General features: G+C 41.2%; 1 long non-coding RNA gene across 2 annotated transcripts; it reads left to right on the top strand.

The window, feature by feature from the left end:
• The first annotated feature begins 6,911 nt into the window (after positions 1-6,911).
• On the top strand, positions 6,912-10,262 carry LOC119033146. Of its 2 annotated transcripts, XR_005079182.1 has the most exons (4): positions 6,912-7,277; positions 7,980-8,026; positions 8,505-8,629; positions 10,189-10,262. It is a non-coding gene; the product is annotated as an uncharacterized LOC119033146 (long non-coding RNA). The 2 variants fall into 2 exon arrangements; XR_005079181.1 differs by lacking the exon at positions 7,980-8,026.
• Positions 10,263-18,347: the final 8,085 nt, after the last annotated feature.

The following is an 18,347-nucleotide window of genomic DNA, read 5'->3' as shown; positions in this document are numbered from 1 at the left end:
TAGAGGTGCTTGCAAATATATTTTTATTTAAAAAAAAATAAGTAACATCATCATGTTATCATCATTTGCTTACAACACCCTGGAAAATGCAACTCCAATACTCACTTTCCTTTTAGCTCTGGTCCACAAACTCCTGATTAAATTATCTGGCTCTTTGGCTGCTATGTTTGCCAGCTGGCTGCTATTTTTGTGGGACTTGTGGTTGGTGCTGGGCAGGTAGTGCACAGTTAGTTTTTACATTTGCCTGCTCCAGCTAAATCCCTGGCTGGTGAGAGCTTCAAAACAGTAAGGTTGAGCCCAAACAAATCGCTGAAGGGAGCTAAAATGCTCCACAGAGTGCTCAGGGGAAGTGCAGAGTCGGGTGTTAATTCTCTGTGGTTTTGTCAAAAGGGTGTGACTGTACACACATTCTTGAGTGCCTCTCTCTTGTCCGCGAACTGAGAGCAACCGTGGCTAACGCTATCCAACGAATGCTAACATTCCAGCTTCCAGTACTACTCAGAAGTTGCACAGAGCACCTTCAACGCAGCTTTAAAGGTGCTAAAGACACGGCACCGAAGACATTCAGAACAAATTCATTATATCGGTAATAGCTAGTGGGCCATTACACCAGTACTCCACTATATCTGTAGATATATTGTATACGTTAATGCTCAAAGTCTCATATAAAGAGCGTGTAAGTTTAAGGTCCTCTACAGAATAATATTGCATGTTTTGAAATATATATTTGCTATTATTGCCAGTATTCGACCACAGAAGTGGTATGTTGGTGTTTATGATCTGTCGTGAGTGAACGCTGTGCTGCTGCCATGCATGCATCACTTCAAACAGCCAGAGGCCAGCACCAGCTCTGACGCCGTCTCCGCTATATTCCCTCGCCAGCTCTGTTGCCATGGTGAGTGCATGCCGTTTTGTATGGTTGCCATGGGGACCCGGTATCACAGCCTCTCCTCCTGCTCTCATCATGTTTCTGCATGATCATTTGTGTGCCTCCTGTACACTAATGCTTTAAAAAAAAAAAAAAAAAAAACAACAAAAAAACATTAGCAGCACAGGGGAGCGCCCTCGGGGATTGCCTTCTGTAGAAAGACGAGGTATTCCTGACACCGACTCAGCGTGTGACAAAAAAAAATACCAAAATAGCTGCGCGACTCTCTCACTGTGACTTTGCATGTTTGAATGTGAAAATGTCAGACATATATGGGAAATTATTCAGAACAATGCCGCCTATTTTTCTTTCCTCGCTTGTGAGTCCATAGCTATGAAAAGCAAGAATGCCAAACACCTCCCACTGATATGGTAATAACATTCAAGCTAGTGCACTTTGAGATAATGACATCATTTGTTTGCTTGATTCTCTCGAACAATTACTGTCTGTCCACGTCTGCCACGCTTGTCCGTGTACGTGCACTTACATGTATGTGTGTGTGTGTGTGTGAATGCATGTATGTCGGGCCTGTGCGTGCACTGTGCACCACATGCGGTTGCATCCTGGAGAGGGAGCGGCAGAAAGCCACTGATGTTCCGCCTGTTTTCAGAAAACTCCTCAGCTAATGGGGCACAAAAATGCACCTGCCTTCGGGCCCTTCAGGGGTTTGGCATTTCACATTGTGTGCCGGCTCCTGGATGCCACTTATGATCTGTTTAGTCTGTGCTTGCTTCGGTTACGTCAAAGGGAGCGCAATCTTCTTTAATCATTAGGGCTTGACCAGGTTCCCTTTAGGCTTTGTGGCTCAGTACAACCTGTTTTTCATCTTCCGGCTCCGCTGACAGCTTGTGGATGGGGCAGCTTGTTTTTCTCTTTTCCTTTCCTTTTGTTTGTTGACATCTCTCGTCAGATCTGTGCCTGGACCTGCCCGTGCCTAATTACTAGAAAACCCACAATTTCTAACGAATGTGGAAAACAGTCATTTGCAACCCAAAAAAATAAAACATTATCGGCCTCAACTGTCTAATTATCATCACTTTGATGTAGGCAGCCATCGCTCTTGACACTGTTCCAAAGAATGAGCCAAACTTTACGTCTACAAATGATGAAAAACTTCGAGAGCTGGTGTCCTTCAATCATCAGGAACCATTATGATATTATGAGGAATATGTGGTTACCACCTCCGTTTGTGCTGAAGTGACCAGGAGGAGATCATCACGTGAGACCACAGCACAACAAAATCAACGGTCGTTGGTTTTGGCGTGGAGAAAAAAAACACGTCACCAGCGTTATTGTTGTCTGAAAACTTTCGAGCTAATGTGGCACATAAAACTTTGACGCACCACAGACATTCACAGTAAAACTCAAATGTCGGGAATCTTGACAGGACTGTAAACAGCTTCCTTTTCTCTCACCCGCCTCCATAAACTATACCTTCCTTTTTTTAGGCCACAGTATAGCACTCAGTACACTCACAGGAATCTCTCTGACCTTTAATCAGGTTCGCTACCTCTGTAATTGTACACACACACGGTATGGCATGAGCACATACTTCATGCCGGTTGCGTTTATTTTTATGCGTCTGTGCGCTGTATGCATGCCTCTGTGTGTGTGTGTGTGTGTGTGTGTGTGTGTGTGTGCATGCCTATAAATGTGATGAACACGGCGTCCCCATTCAGATTCCTAGTTAAGGTGGAGGTGTTAAGCTGATGAAAGCTTTCTCTTCCGTTTGCTCCTGTGAGTGAACTTTGCACACACACACACACACACACGTTCCGGCAGATCCATTACATCCGGTCTAAAACCAACTTCGCTAAACACTTCCGACATTGTCCTGACTGTGGAGGCGTCCAGCTGTTAGTGCATTTATCACTGAGGCTTGGAGCTGATTCTGGCTGTCTTCGTGCACCACTGACACACACCAGGAAGACGTTTTCTTGACTCAACAACTGGGAGAGAGGCCTTTTTAGCCGACCCGTCTTCTTTCCACACTCTCCTTCGCTCTCTGCCAACTCATGGCCTTACCCTACCTGTTTTTCTGCTCCATCTGTCTTCCTAAGTAGTGCTAAATGGGCATCCTGTTTCTAAAATTCCTTGGCTCGCGACTGTATTTCAGTCGGTGCAGCCTCTGAGCACATCATCAGCTCTACACATGGGTTGTCCAGAGAAATGGATCTTGCAAATAAGGCAGTCACAATGCCTGCTCTCCTTAGTAATGCCCATTCCTTTTAAAGTTGTTGTTGAGGTGACAAAATGCTACAAAAAACAAATAAAAACAGAAAATGGCCCAGGATCAGCTGGTCAAATGAATTTCAGTCAGCTGCCTCACATTATTTGAATGTAGACTATGTACATCACTGATATAAGATGTATAGGTTCATGAGGTAGAGGCTCAGAATCGGGCAGTGATGATTGTAGCACGTCCTCATCAGAAAAATAGCAATGTAGGTCGACTGTGAAAGCAGCGTATTTTGACCCATATTTGATATCTCGTTACGGGGCGACCTCTAGTGGCTGTAGAAGTTGCTATGGTAACAAGGGAGGAGGTCAAGGATGGATGTTTGGGTCAAACAAGCACAGGAGGCAGCTGTTAACGTTTCTGCAAACCACAGTAACGACCAAGGCTGACATGTGTACACAACACAGCATATCACATGAATATTATATGCTCAGAGGAGAAGGTGGTGGTGTTATTACAGGCCAACAAGGCTGCCAAGTGGAGGGAGTTCAAGTCACACGGCTGGATATTTTTAAGGACACCTGGTGACATTTCCGGTGGTGTTTGTGGCGACTTCTCGGTGAGTCAGACCATCCTCATCCGTGAGCATGGCAACCAAAACAGGTATTATAAACCAAACCACGATGCTTTTCCTAACCAAGTCTTTTTTGTACCTAAACCTAAGTGGAGCAAAATCACAGTGTTGTATTATTTCGAGCCAAAACACAATGTCTTCCTAAACCCAACAAAGTAGTTTTCTTGCCTAACCAAACTGTGAGCACTTAGCAAAGGACTGTTGTAGCAAACCAGCAACAGGCATACTGCCTGAGCATTTCTTCGCCACAATCAGAAATTGAACGTTTATGGAATCACACAAGTGAATAATCAGAAGGAACCTGACTATCTGAGCCAACTTTTATGGCAATCCATCCAGTCGTGGGTGAAATATTTCAGTCTGGAACAAAGTGGCCGAGAGACTGAAATGGCCAGCACTTATAATATATGTTGTGTTTTCTTTGATGGGATGTCCATTAAAAGCTTTCCAGCTTTTGGTCCTTCAGTAAAGAAAAAAAGCAGAAGAAAGCAACTGTTTGCAACTCAACTTGATACAGATACATGTCAAGCTTCTAGTGAAATAGGTAAAATACAGAGATCCTGTTAACAAAGCTATGTAATATGCTTTTACTAGAGGTCAGTCATGTCAGAAAAACCAATAAAACGATGTTCACTCACTGCATTTTACAACATTTTTCTCGTCTGCTTGGGTGAATTAAATGCAATTTACAATTAATGTGCCCTAAAATGAACAATGGGCTAAATGAGCATCGAGATCAAGTGATGTTCTTTAGTTATGAATGATTGAAGAAAGGGGGGGATAAAAAGATGCTGGCACCTGTACAGTGACAATATGGCTGACCTCACCATCGAGCACAAGTCTCAAAGAAAGACATCTTTATTCGTTCCTTTTCACATCTGAATGCATGAATGGTCGGACACTTTGATCACCTCGGTGTGACGAGAGCTTGCGGTGTTCTTTTAGTCATGTTTAAACACAAAGAGACCCCTCAACCCCCCCCTCCCTCCCTCCCCTTCCCTTTTTAGTCTGTGCTGATTCACAACGGTCTGAAACCAGCCAGCTCTGGAAGCTTGTCTCCATGGAGACAAGGGGTGGGAAGGAGAGTGATGATGTTGCTGGCAGAACAGCAGTCCCTGAATCAGCCATGTGTTTCAGTTTGTGCCTGTGTGGGTATACAGGAGACAAAACAGGGAGATGGTACTTTCCCTGTGAGAAGGAAAAAGGACGATTTTGTTGTCTACCATTGCGTGCAAGATATCTGGTCGGAGGGTGAATACGTGACCTGTCAGAATCTGAAAAAAAACAAACAAAACAGACAGCTCGTATTGATAAGTAACGCCTCGCTCCACATTGATTGACGGTACAGGTTGTGACAAGCAGAGAGTGCAACCAATTTCTTTTGACACGCATATTCTCAGAGATTATAGATAGCAACGCTGAAAAACAAGGAACATTTAACAAAAACAGCTTTCAAGATGTCAATACGAAGGCTTGGCCCCATTTCTCATTTTCTTTGAATGCTCAGTTCAAACACAGGGACACTGGTGGAGGTGAAGTCTCTGACGGGTATCATTTGTAAAAATCTTCCCATGGCCTAATTGCAGACAAAATAAACAACTAAACCCTTTGGCAATGCACTGTGGTTTGACGGTTAATAGTGGTGTTGCTATCAAATCCTTTTCAGAAGCACAATTATTGCATGTCGACAGAACTGGAATTTCAGGAAGCGGCCAACTGTTTGACGCACCGGATTTTTGATTCACAGGTTGAGCGAGCACCTTTGTATTCGTGTGAGAGAGTACGGCATGTGGTCGCAGTCACAAATTCTAAACCAGTAATTATGGTAAATATCAAAATGCCACAGAAGTTGCAGCGATGACATTCAGTGATGATGATGATGATGATGATGCAGCGGTGTACAGTTTTTATATCCGCCACTGAAAGTATCTTTGTTTTGCTGACCTGCTGTGACCCATTTCACTAAAATTAAGCTCAGAGCTTCGGATGCCATGGTGATGGAGAGGTGTTAATGGCAATTTCAGAGGAGGGTGGAGGCGGAGAGGGAGGGGAGCATCGGTTTAGTCATTAGCCCCTTTTTAGAATGAGGTGTGCGTGTTTATGAGACATGAGGGACTGACACTCAGTCGGTTATGAAGATGGAGAGGCTGGTCGCTAGCGAGGTGTCGTAGCAAAGCACACGCCACAAAGACTTTTATCAGTGTAAAATTAGAAAAAAAACAATCTTTATTTATCGAGCTTGTTACGAAGTGCTTCCCAAAATAAAACAGGTGAATCATGAAATCATCGGCGTCAACCCAGATTTTCAAACAAGGACATGGATAAAAACATGTAAAACTAATGTAGAAGGAGACAGTGTCTACTTCACGACAATCGGTCATTAATAATGCAAAATAATATAAGCTGGAAACAATGACTTTCACAAAGCAAAGCAGGCTAAGAGTTCCCTCTAATGAGTACATGTTTTTGTGTATCAGGTCTAAAGAAGGAAACTCAGAGGTCAAAGGAAACATACAAGATAAACATCTTGTGTACAATCCTTTGCTTACATGAATTATAAACTATTAGATGATGTAGTAAAGGATCTTAGGCAATTCAAAACCCACTTTAAGACTTGTGAAACCATTAAAAAGTCTTTGTGAAAACAGAAAAAAGAAGCTGGACTAGTCTAAAAAAAAGAAAGTTTTCAAGTTTTCTTTTTTATTTTAAAACTACTTTAAGATTCAAGCATACAAACAATCTTTGGGAAAGTGGAAAACCAAAGCAGTCACAGTTGGTTAAATGCAGGCATTCAACAGAAGTTAACACAGTGTATTATTGTTATTGTGATATAAGATCCATGTTCTAGGTATTTTGATGATCCAGGTGTAGGTTGTGTTTGCTATTATTCCAGCCATGATGACTGACGAATTGTCACGGTAAGAGTAGTTTGGTTATAATTAATGGATGAAATAAGGTTGCAGCAGTAACTTCTGCCAATTAAGACAAACAATTAACAATGGATGCAGGTGCACATGGTATCATATCCATGTGAAAGTTGTGACAGAAAACTTACATTTACTCAAATACCTTCAGTTTTCCATGACATCCTCAAACAGACCACATCCTCTCAGCTTTCACAGCGGCACTAGGCACGAATCATTCCAGAGAGATCATGAGTGTATCTTGTGTGCGCAACTTAAAAAAAAAAACAACCAAAAAAAAAAATAACACACATCCAGGGTTCTGTATTCATTAACCCTTTTTGCATATCCAAAGACAATTTAAGCAACTGCTTGACTTAGCTGGTTCAATGGACAAACAGATTTACCGACTGGCAAGGTAACAGTTTGAACGCAGCTAGCTAGTTAAGCTAACATATTAGCTGTTATCTGGCAGAATGTGTTTGTGACTGCGTTGTTTAGTGCCAGAACCGGAGGTCAAGATGTGGGGACTATTTGCTGAGCCAAGATTTGAGGTTTTGTTGAAGTTTGAAGGCACATTTCAACTTCTTCAACAAAAGCTATGAACCAGGTGGGCCTTATATTGATTTGAAGGTAAGATGCTGCCTGTTGCAACCATTTGATAACTGTCCACTTTTTGCTAATGTTACTGTGCTAACAAGCTAATTGCTCATTGCTGTGAGTTAATCCTGAACGTGTTTTACAGGGTTGGGAGTAACTGTGTGTTCAGAGGGCAAAAATGCAAAAAACTTAATGATATATGAGTCAAGCTGTGTGTAATCTTACATCATAGGTAGATCGATAGATAGATAGATAGATAGATAGATAGATAGATAGATAGATAGATAGATAGATAGATAGATAGGCTAGACTAGACATTTTTCACAGCAGACATTTTGTCTTGTCAGAGCATGAAAACCCCAGGTGTAATCAATCATTCATGCCATTAATCACACCTGGGCCTCTCCTGCCTTGACAAGTCAAAATGTCTGCTGTTAAATATTATAACAAAGAAGAGAGGGTGGTCGGGCAGCTACAGGATGATACGATAAAACATACAACAAAATGAGAAATTCAGAAAGTCAGAAAGTGCAGAAAGAATATGCAGCTAAACAGCCAGAATAACTGGAAAACACCTGGTAGATTCTGTTTTTGGTGCTTTTGCTTGGAAATGCCTGTCATTTTCCAAAACCTCAAAGGAGCTGAAAAACCAAGAATAGCTGCTTAATGGATGTTTGTCAAAGGAATGTGTGTCCGATTCTCTGGGACTTAAAATTGTCCATCTTTGCAATACAGAGAACATCAATACAACTTGCCCCGTCTGAGTGAAAACAACACTCTGGGTGAGGACTGTTTTTCGGTTTAACATTAAAATGTTATGTTCAGCAGATACCTAAAGTGATGACTTTGATCCTGTTGTGCCTCCTTGTTTGGCGGAGTGAGCATATGTAGAGAGGGCTTAGCACAGCAAAAGGATTGGGTTGCCGTAGGGCTGCTGAGGGAGATAACATGGCAGGGTACATTACGATGATATTAACCAAGACAACAGTGACTGGCGTTTAGTCCTGGAGGGGTAACAGACTTCCAGCATGATCACATTTCTCAACTTATCATTCCAGCATGAAGACATAGTGATGTCTTTGCAGGGCCTCCAGGGAAAATGGTTTTAATGAATATAATAAGACACTTCTAATATTTACAGTATCCAAACAGGAGTCATCAGAGGGATATGGGTCGTTAATTGTATTTTCATGAAATACTACAGTGTGCTTCTCCCCTTCGATTAAACATTTTTCATCCTTTTTCCTCTCATCACCTCAGGCAGGACTGCTGCCTTCGTTTTTTTTCAATCTCTCCGCCCTCCGTGGAGAAATGGGAGCTCTCTCACGTCGGCTGTCCATCTTCTGGGAATGCCATCCTCTGACATTAATGGCCTGTTTAAACAGGTAAATGTGATTTCATGCCGTTTCAAACAAAGTTACGTCAAGCTGTAATGGTAGGTAATGGTGCTGTGTGCTGAGTCACTGGAATAAGTTATCATCCGACCCAGATGCTATCGCACTCACTCGTCCCGTGACTCAACAATTACAATTGTGGAGGACAAACAGCGCTGATTGTCGACAGTGTTTGCAAGGAGCGCGTTGAATATTTATATGTCAGTAGAGCTCTAAATAATCTTCTTGGATGTTTTCTCCCCCCATTTTGTTAATCATTTTCTGTTATCTGTGGGTCACCTCTTGATATACACACTGTAGATTAATTAAAGATGTACTTCTGGAATGAAAAAGCAGGTATAAATCCCAACACAAACGATACAGTGTCGGCTGAATATTCGATTTTATTTAAAAGGGATCGTGTGCAATATTCATGTTTAAATGACAATATGTGATGGTAAATATTACAGTTCTTGTACTCTTTTGTCAAAAAAATATGTACTATTCTGATGTTATTTTGTATTTTGAGTTTTGCTTTACATGTAATCTTTTGATCCTTAAAAATAAAAGTAGGGCTTTTAATCATTTAGACTTTAATTACTCCCGTGATGCCCTACAAATAGTGAGCTATCTTTGGAGCGCAGTGTAAATACAGGTGCTTAAATGAAGCCAGGACTCTTAAGCACAGACCGATTTAAAGATTACAGAGCTGTTTTGCTTCGTTGAATCGGAAAACAAGAAAATAAGCGACTGGGTAACTGGGGCAGCAAAAGAAGAGAGGTCGTACAGAACAATATTAACTAAATTAAAACTCACCAGTGTTACCTTCGTGTAGTGGTCTGCACCTGAACCCTTTTGTTGATTATGGCTCAGTAGAGGAGAGATGACAGTTTGAATTTTAGTTGTAAATTACCTGACATGAGCTGTTACATGACTGCAAAGTCGTGTAACTCAACAGCGTTGGACTGAAGTGAACCTGACTTCAATAACAGACGCTTCAGTAGATTTTCTTCACAGTGACCGTCGGCTGCTCATCAATCATACCAGAGCAGCACAGATTGATCACAAGTGCACTTGCTTCTTGTCAAAGCCCTCCAGCTGTATATAACATTTCAGTCATCTGTGGCTGTTCTAAGGTAATCCCGACCTGGAGTTCAGGTTTCGACAGGTTTCATCGTCTGAAGCTGAAATAAAAGGAATTTTGTTCAGGAGCCAAAAAATAAGAAAGATTCTTTCCACTGATTCTGACTGATTCTTCATGACTGTTTTATCAGACACCTGTGATCACATGGCAAAGTGAAAATGGCACTCTTTTCATTTTAATTCAAAGGCACTAAACCTCACCTGCTGCCACTTTCTGTGTAATATGGGTTTCTCTGTTGTGTGTCATCATTGCCGTACTGTTATTATCTCACTTTGGAAGGGGTAACTTTATCATAAATGTAGTTATTTCATGAAATAAGAGTAATTAGACAGTATTGTTTTCTGGTGCACCCTCATCACTGAGGAAGTGTGCTGTTTGCCTGTTCTTGTACCTCAAGTAACTCCCTTCCTCTGCCTCCCGCTGGCAGCTCCAGCACAGCGAGACTGGATTGACTGGAGACATCAGGCAGCCTCTGGACATTGCAGTGTCAGCAACAGCAAGGCAAGTGCAAGACTCTTCAGCACATCTGCCATTTACGCTATGCTCACTAGACACAGGCCAATATTAAGACGAATCACACATCTGCCTCTCAAAGCCCTTCTTCAGCTAACACGCAGATGAATACAGATGTTTGCAGGTGAATATACTGTGCATGTATGCAGAGACGTGTGAAAGCGTCTTCACCAGCACCTGACCATAAAACTACAACACGCCTGAAATCAATAGTCGGCTCTCTGTCATGTTTGCATTGCATGCTGCATTAATTTTCACAATATGCAGCCAGTTTTGATTGGAGTGCATGGCACCAGGAACAAATACAATGAATAATACAATGCAAAAGTATTGATCTTCGAGAACACTGCACGCTGAATGTGCTTCTGGCAATTAAGATATGTTGTGTTTATTTGCTCTGAGAAGATGTGTTTGTCGAGGCTTTACAATGTTTGCAGAGTGGATTAAGTGTCTGTGAGGAAGTGACTCAGATTGATACAGTTCCACAGATGGGGAATCTAGCAAAGAGGAATTTGCTGAAGGGAAAAACATTTTTAGACTGAAGAGGTGGATATAAGAAACAGAGATCTGTTTTCCTGCTTTCCATCGTGTGTCTGCATGTTTGATTTTGTGACTCTATCGAAGAGGAACAGTGAAATCCTCAACAAACAACATTGTTACAGAGGTCTGAAGGATGAAATCAAAAAATGTGATACTTTTACACCGATGATTGTTTCCTTTTTTAGTTATTTAGCCCAAAATCACATTGTCTGAGTGGGCTTCACAGTCTGTACCGTGAATGACATCCTCTGTCCTTAGACTTTTGCTTTGCGTAAGGAAAATCTCCCCAGAAAACAAAAAACCTTGGAAGAAACCTCAGAGCCTCAGAGGAGGGGTCGACTAAATAGTGTACAGACAACAGTGACGTAATATCTGAGACAACTAGGTTATATAAAATGTTTATCAATGTGTCTTCTAATCTTTTATTGATTTTTGTGCCTAAACTTACCCAAAACCTGACCGTGATTTTGGCTTATTATAAAAAAGGATTTATTTTAACTGGGATTTTTCACATTTTTGGAAGGTGATGTCGTCCCGTCTACGGTGGCTTCGGATCAGAAAAAGCTGACGTGTGTCTTTCTGAAGGGCGTGAATGAAGGCTGTGTTTGGTTTGGAGTTTTTTCAGCACGGGGATGCAAATGTGAATATTTTAACAGATTATGCAAGATTACTGTACGGCATCAATCATGTTCTAATTCCTAATATTTGTCCAAGCTTCTGCAAATATCAACAGGGCTGTAAGCTTTTTGCTTTCTGGTCTGCTCGATTATATAATGTCCTTGAAAAGAAAGACAGTAAGAAGGACAATAAGGAATCAACTCTCCACTCCTCTCCTCTCCTCTCCTCTCCTCTCCTCTCCTCTCCTCTCCTCTCCTAAATAAATCCTAATAGATCAAAGCTTAATAACAGATTTGATGTTTCCCCGCTGAAGGGATTCAGGTTGCTTGCTCCGCTCATTTGTTTGCTAATGCTGGCTCGTAATAACAAATGACTCCCCCGAACGTTAGAATAAAATTATCAGTTAAAAAAAAAAGTCAGCCCTCCATCCTCACAGCTCTTTATCAGTCGGGGAGCACCTGTCCGGACTTGACCTGATTACTGAGAAAAGTAGGTCTGAATTCAGCCCTCATTGTTGTCACAGTACCTGAAAGCACACAGCTGAAAACGAGCCCGTCACTCTTCTCTGAACAGGCTGAGTACAGTTTACAAGGAGCTGTGGGCATGTGTTTGTGTGTGGTCCTGTATTTCTGTCTTCTAGAGATTTGGCGTGTGGACAGTTTTACGAATTTAAGAAGCTATTTTGATCTTTCTGTTCTTTTCCAAGGCCATTTATGGATCAGGACTTGGCCGGCTTTAGGGTAGTGTGCTTATAAAGATAAACGTACAAGATGTGCATGCATGTGGATCTTTGTATGTCCAAGCCTTTCCTGAGCTCTCTGGGTGATCTTTGTTGAATCATCTTTCCATCCGTGCTTCATTATGTGTCGGCTGAGTTTTCATTTCTTGCTGTGACAACACTGTCCTAAACCTTAACCACAAGTTTATTGTGCCAATACCAGAATTAGTTCACGTCATCACATAAAAGCGGTGTAGATTCAGTGAAATTGAGTGTGCAATTTAATGCAGCAATTATTTTTTTTCCACTCCAATTGTTTAGATCAGTGTGTATTACACTTTTGGGACGGTGTTCCATTTTTATATTTCATCTATCCTGGCCTAGAGGCTTCGTTCCCACGTCAGCAGAGAAGACGACACGGTGTCATCCCGTCAGCCTCCGCCAACTCAAAGATCATCGCTAAGATGGCAAAGCATTGTGCCAGCAGAATGCTGCTATGACCAAGCATATTTTTTTTAATACAAATTTGCTTTGTAAATTGTTGAAAACATTTCCATGGTGTGCTGCTTGACTTAGCATATTATCTGTCCATCATTGCAGTAAAACAAGAGCTGCTGCCATGGACAAACTGATTGGGGTAATAACATTTATTGACGAGAGATAAACACACCAGTCGATTTTTAAATGTGAGTCGACGCGAGATAGAAGTCGCATCCGCTGTTATTTTGTGCACTAAGGCTGTCATCGAATTGACGTCTGGCTTGCTATGACTCATTGGTGGGTTGTTTTCATGGAGGGAGCAGCATTCATTTTAAGTGATGATTGATTTTTAGTGAAGGGGGCGCTTGATTTGTATGGCACCCCTCCCATTGCGAGTCAGGGATGGGAACCCCCTGTAGAGCTGTCTGTCAGGCCCTATCTGCCCTCTGCATACAGCACATTGATCAGAGACTTTCGATCGCAAGCATGATGGATGTGAGAAGACACTTCACTGCGGAGGCTTATCGGGTGGCTTTAGTGGCGGCCTCGGTCGCTGACATGTCTGCCTTACAGTTGTGGCAGAGATTTCTTCCCAGATTTACATATACATTAGCAAAGCCTGAGTCATTTCAGAGGAGGCTCTCTGTTCCTGTTGCCTTTTGGATTAATGTAGACGAGTTAAATCGGTACTGAATTTCTGAAGGGACACATGTAATCTGCACAATCAATGTTTCATTTCAGTGTTTTTAGCCAAGCTCTTTGCATGCTAATGTCAGTCAGCCCAGCGACTTGATCCAGATTCTGAACAGCTATTGATGGATTGTTTAGACATTTAAGGCCCCCAGAAGATAGGATGTATCTCACTGTAGGCTCTTTTTACACAGCAAGAAATCAAACCTTCATATAACAGGGACAGTAAATTATTGCTGCCATGTTTGCTATAAGCATTGCCGGACATGCACATAATACGTGACTTTTTTGTTTCCACAGCGCAGATGTTCTCCCTGAAATCACACAGGAGGTGGGTGGATTTTCAGTGCAAAAACACAAAACAGGTGTAATGAAGGGCATTTATGGTGGTTTTACGCATTCTTTGTATAAAAAAGGGTTTATTGACTTTTTTAAATCCCCTAAATTTACCTGTAGCACCATCAGCTGTTTGACATTTTGGGATTTTTAGTGAAATGTCTGAAACTGCTGTATTCATCCATACCGTCCATGGTTCCCATAGGATTTATTCGAATGACTTGTGCCTCCATGAAGTCGACATTTAGTGGATTTCCATTAAATCTGCTTCACATATTCATGCCTCCCTTCAAGATGAATTGTTAACACTCTGGTGCTCCCTTAACTTCTCATCCTGTACCAGCATGAGATCAAAATGCTGTAACTTGGTTTGTGACCTTATACCTACAAGTAATGTCATTGTCATCAGCCTCAGCTGTAGGTTATGTTTGGCATCGAGATTAAGATGTTGAACATAGTAAACATATCTGTGTCAGCAAGTGAGCATTGACATTGCGAGTACGTTAGCTTACATTTAGCTCCGCTGTGCCTACAGACTGTCACAGAGCTGCTACATGTAGCTTGGCTGCAGACTTGTTGTCTTATTGTAAGAAATTTTACTTTATTCACTAATTTTCCTCAACAACATATTTTGGAAGAGGTCAGAAAAGGAGGCCACATTTATACTGACGTCTGAATGAAAAGACGCAGTCCCAAAAATCAGATTAAGACATGGGTCAGGGTTTTTGTTTTTTCATAATCGTAAATTTTCCTTTTCGTCACATCTCTTTTTTACTGCCTTTAAACTATGAATAATCTCGACTCTGTACCAACTACTTCCAGCTCTGCTTCTGGAGGTCTGATACCAATGTGAGCAAAATTAGATTTCTGTGCATCCCTTCATGTGTCCGATCATGCTCGGATGATCAAAGTCATACTAATGACAAATGTAACTGCGGCCAAAAGATCACAGTCTGATCCCATGACATTGTCTGGTCCTTGCCACAAGGACGAGACCCATTAAGATAAATCTGGAGACTGTGTGGTTACTTCATGTCTGCCTCCACCAGTTCATCAGTAAATATTGTTCCAACCATAGTCATTAAATCCTCAGACATATGAACATCTTACAATTTATGAACAAACACTTAGATTAGTTATTCCCTCATTCATTTTACATTTAAATCAGTATTATCCTTTGCATTCTGTATATTCCTCACTATACAAAATAACACCTGTGTAATCAGTTCTATCTGTAATTACTAAGGAGCTCATTAGAGCTTTTCCAAGTAATTAAAAATGACACGGTAACTGTAAACCATTTAATATGGATTGGTAGTCACGGATGACTGATAGCCTTACAGATAACCTACTGTACGAGAGTGTCTCCTTACAGTGATAATCTACCCCCACCACCCCTCCACACACTCCCGAGACAGCAGTTCAAAGAGTACACACAGAACACACGGAGCTGCAGAGCGTTGAGATGTGATGTTAAAATGCAAAAACAGTGTGGGCTGAAAATAGAAAAATGGTTCAGCAGAGTGTTTAGTGATGAGAGTAGAAGGGAAAAGATGGCACAACGTTTGACTGTACATGTTTCTGTCTGTATCGTCGTCTTCCCCCTGGTTCCTCACGCTAAATTATTGGGGACATAACGGCTGGTTTGGAGATGCTACGCTTGCCCCTTCAGCAGATTACTGCAAGGAGAGAAAATACCCCTTTTGATATGGAAATCCAGCATCCACACCAAATATAACTCCCCTCCTCAAAACAGTACAGCAGGACTAGTGTGGGCACATGTTTTTTTTAAGTTAGATCAGCAACTGTAGCCACCAAATAAGCCAAGCCAAGTGTGTCTGAAGATAAATAAAGCTGAAGGTACAGTAGCAGCACTATTTTATGGGAAATGTAGCATGCAAACTCTTAAGAATGCACAACACAGTTATGTAATGATATGGAACTTTAGCAGTTTGCTAAAACAAATAAAGCAGTGGATTGAATAAGAAGAAAATTACCTGTTCAAGTAGCTACAGTTCTGGTGAACATCTGGTGAGCTCATGCCGATACCGATTTAAATTTTTTTTTAAATTAATATATCGGCCAATATACAGATATTTTTTCAAATGTGGTTATTAAACTCTTGTGACAAAGATGTGTGACAGAGGCAGGATATTCTACAGTTCAATAACACATTTTATTTTATGACATCAATGATATGATAAACTTAAATGTAATGGAATAATAATTGAATAAACTAACAGAAGCATCTTTTCTGCATTATAATCTCTAATCAAAGTTATATCGACACACATCCAACAACATACACGCTGACAGCCATATATCTATGATACACCAATATTGGCTGGTAACATCGGCACACCAACATATTGGTTGGACTCTGGAGATGATTTGCACTGAAATGTCTCATCTTCCTAGTCGAATATTGCTTTATAAAAAGTGAGCATCCGTTTCTAATGCCAGCGAACAGTTGGCACAACAGAAGGGAGAAGCATGTATAAAACGATGGTGACAAACGAAACCAAAATGAGGCAGAGATGCAGAGAAGAGTTGTTGTAGAAACTGTATACTAAAAAAACACAAACAAGGCGTTTATGTTTCTGCGCTTTATTCTAGTTTAACATTTACGCATGAACTCAGGAGTAACAGCACAAGATTCATTCGGACTCTCTCCAGCAGGTAACATCTCCACCATGTCAACGACAGGAAAATAAGCAACATTAAAAGAGTGTCTTACAGTAAGTGTCATATACAGAGGCCTCGTCCTCGCTGCAGAGGCCCAGAGTTTGAGTCTGACCTGTGGCCCTTTGCTGCATGTCATCCTCCCTCTCCCTCATCCTGTTTCCTGTCATCTCTCTTAGCTGTCCTATCAAATAAAGCCACGAAAAGGCCAAAATGTTTCTTTACAGCAAGATCCATCAGTGTGTTATAATAATGATTCATCTTAACATATTAGTCATTTTCTTGAACGTAAATCTTATCAAGAGAGTGAGCACATTTCTGTCATGGTGGCTGAATATGTTGACACGAAAAGAGACAAACAGATGTGATTTGAATTCTGCATGATTTTGTAGCGTTTGAGGTGTGAGGTTTATAAAGCCTAATAAGCAGCTCGCTGATGGAGCTTCCTCCTGGCCCGATCAATAATAACCGCTGCTGGCACTGAGTCAGAGGAGCCACACCCTGAAACACACACACCTACACACACACACACACACACACACACACAGTGCACATTAACTGTAAGCACCCACAAAATCAAACACGCGCACACATCCCCATCAGCTCCACTGTACAAACACACTTACTGTCACGAAATGTGAGTGACGAGAACATTTCCAGCTGCAGATTAATGTGTGAAGCCGTGTGTAATCCCTCTCTCCTCTCACTCCGAGCACTTGGGGGTGAAGATGGGGGAAGGTGGAAGTGAGGAGGAGATAGCAGAGAGGAGGATGATGGTCCTGACCGGAGGACGGCATATTTCACCACTGGTGCTTAAACTAGTAATCTGTCGTGAGCTTTCACCCGGGTAGAGAATATCATTAGGGTTAGGAAGCTTTTACTGGAGGTAAATCTTGGTTTGCTTGTTTAAGACTCAAGTAGATTGATAGCTTTGACAACTTTAGTACAGTATTATGATTTAACTTGTGCATATATAGAAATTGAAGGAATTTGTGAATCACCCTAAACTTGATCCTTTGCTATGGTGAGTTTTTAATTAAGTGCAATCACATGCACTCTCATAATTCGATCATGAACAAATTTAGGCAACGCCTCTGTGTGGTAAGCTCCATGTTAAACCTGTTATTCTTGACCAAATTCACTCGTAATTATGACAAATACAACCCCAATAAAACAGGTTTGATTTATGTATCAGTTTGATTATGTAATCGCTCAGTCTGGTTTAATTCAGCTGTTTGAAATGAAGCCTGTGCCAGACAGACTGCCGAGTAACGGAAGCAGAGCTGTGTTTCTGCACACAAACAGCAGCAAAGCCAGTGGTGATGGGAAAGTAAACTAAACTGAGACACATTCATCAGACTCCTGCCGTTCTCCTTCTCTAACAAGATGTTTCCTGTTTGCTACCAGCAAACCAGGCAAAATGACAAACATTTACCCAGTTATCACATGGAAATCAGTCGTCCAGGGCTCCCTTGAAAAAGAAATGAATATCTCAGTGTATCTCGCCTTTTAAGTAGGAGACAGAGTCATGAATATCTCAACATGTAAATCCTCCTTCATTGACATTACAAAGGGGGTGTGGTGACATACTGTAATCTTTATTTGAGCATCGTCTCTTCCAAGAAAACTAGACTTACCCAGATTAATATGACTAAGATTTCTGGGTGATTTCCTTTTATTATGAAGCATATCTGCTCAATTTATACCCCAAAGAACCTCAATGTCTTTATATGTCTTTATAAATGTCTTTATAACTTAAAAAATATATAGGCCGTAATATATAGGCCTTTATTATGGTGAGAATCCATTAGATTTTATTGTAAAATATCATGCTGCCCTAATCTCAAAATGTTACTGGCATTTTCTGTGTTGCTATATTTCCTGCTATTAATCGAATGACATATATGCTGATGATGACATCTGCAACAAGATAATAGTGGCCAGCATATCAGCCTGGCCAATCTGTCACTCTAATTGTCATTGCTCAAGTCTATCAATGTTAGCTGCAG

The sequence above is a fragment of the Acanthopagrus latus genome, chromosome 15 (assembly GCF_904848185.1).
Source record: "Acanthopagrus latus isolate v.2019 chromosome 15, fAcaLat1.1, whole genome shotgun sequence".
Lineage (NCBI taxonomy): Eukaryota > Metazoa > Chordata > Actinopteri > Spariformes > Sparidae > Acanthopagrus > Acanthopagrus latus.
This window is presented reverse-complemented; position numbering and strand designations above follow the sequence as displayed.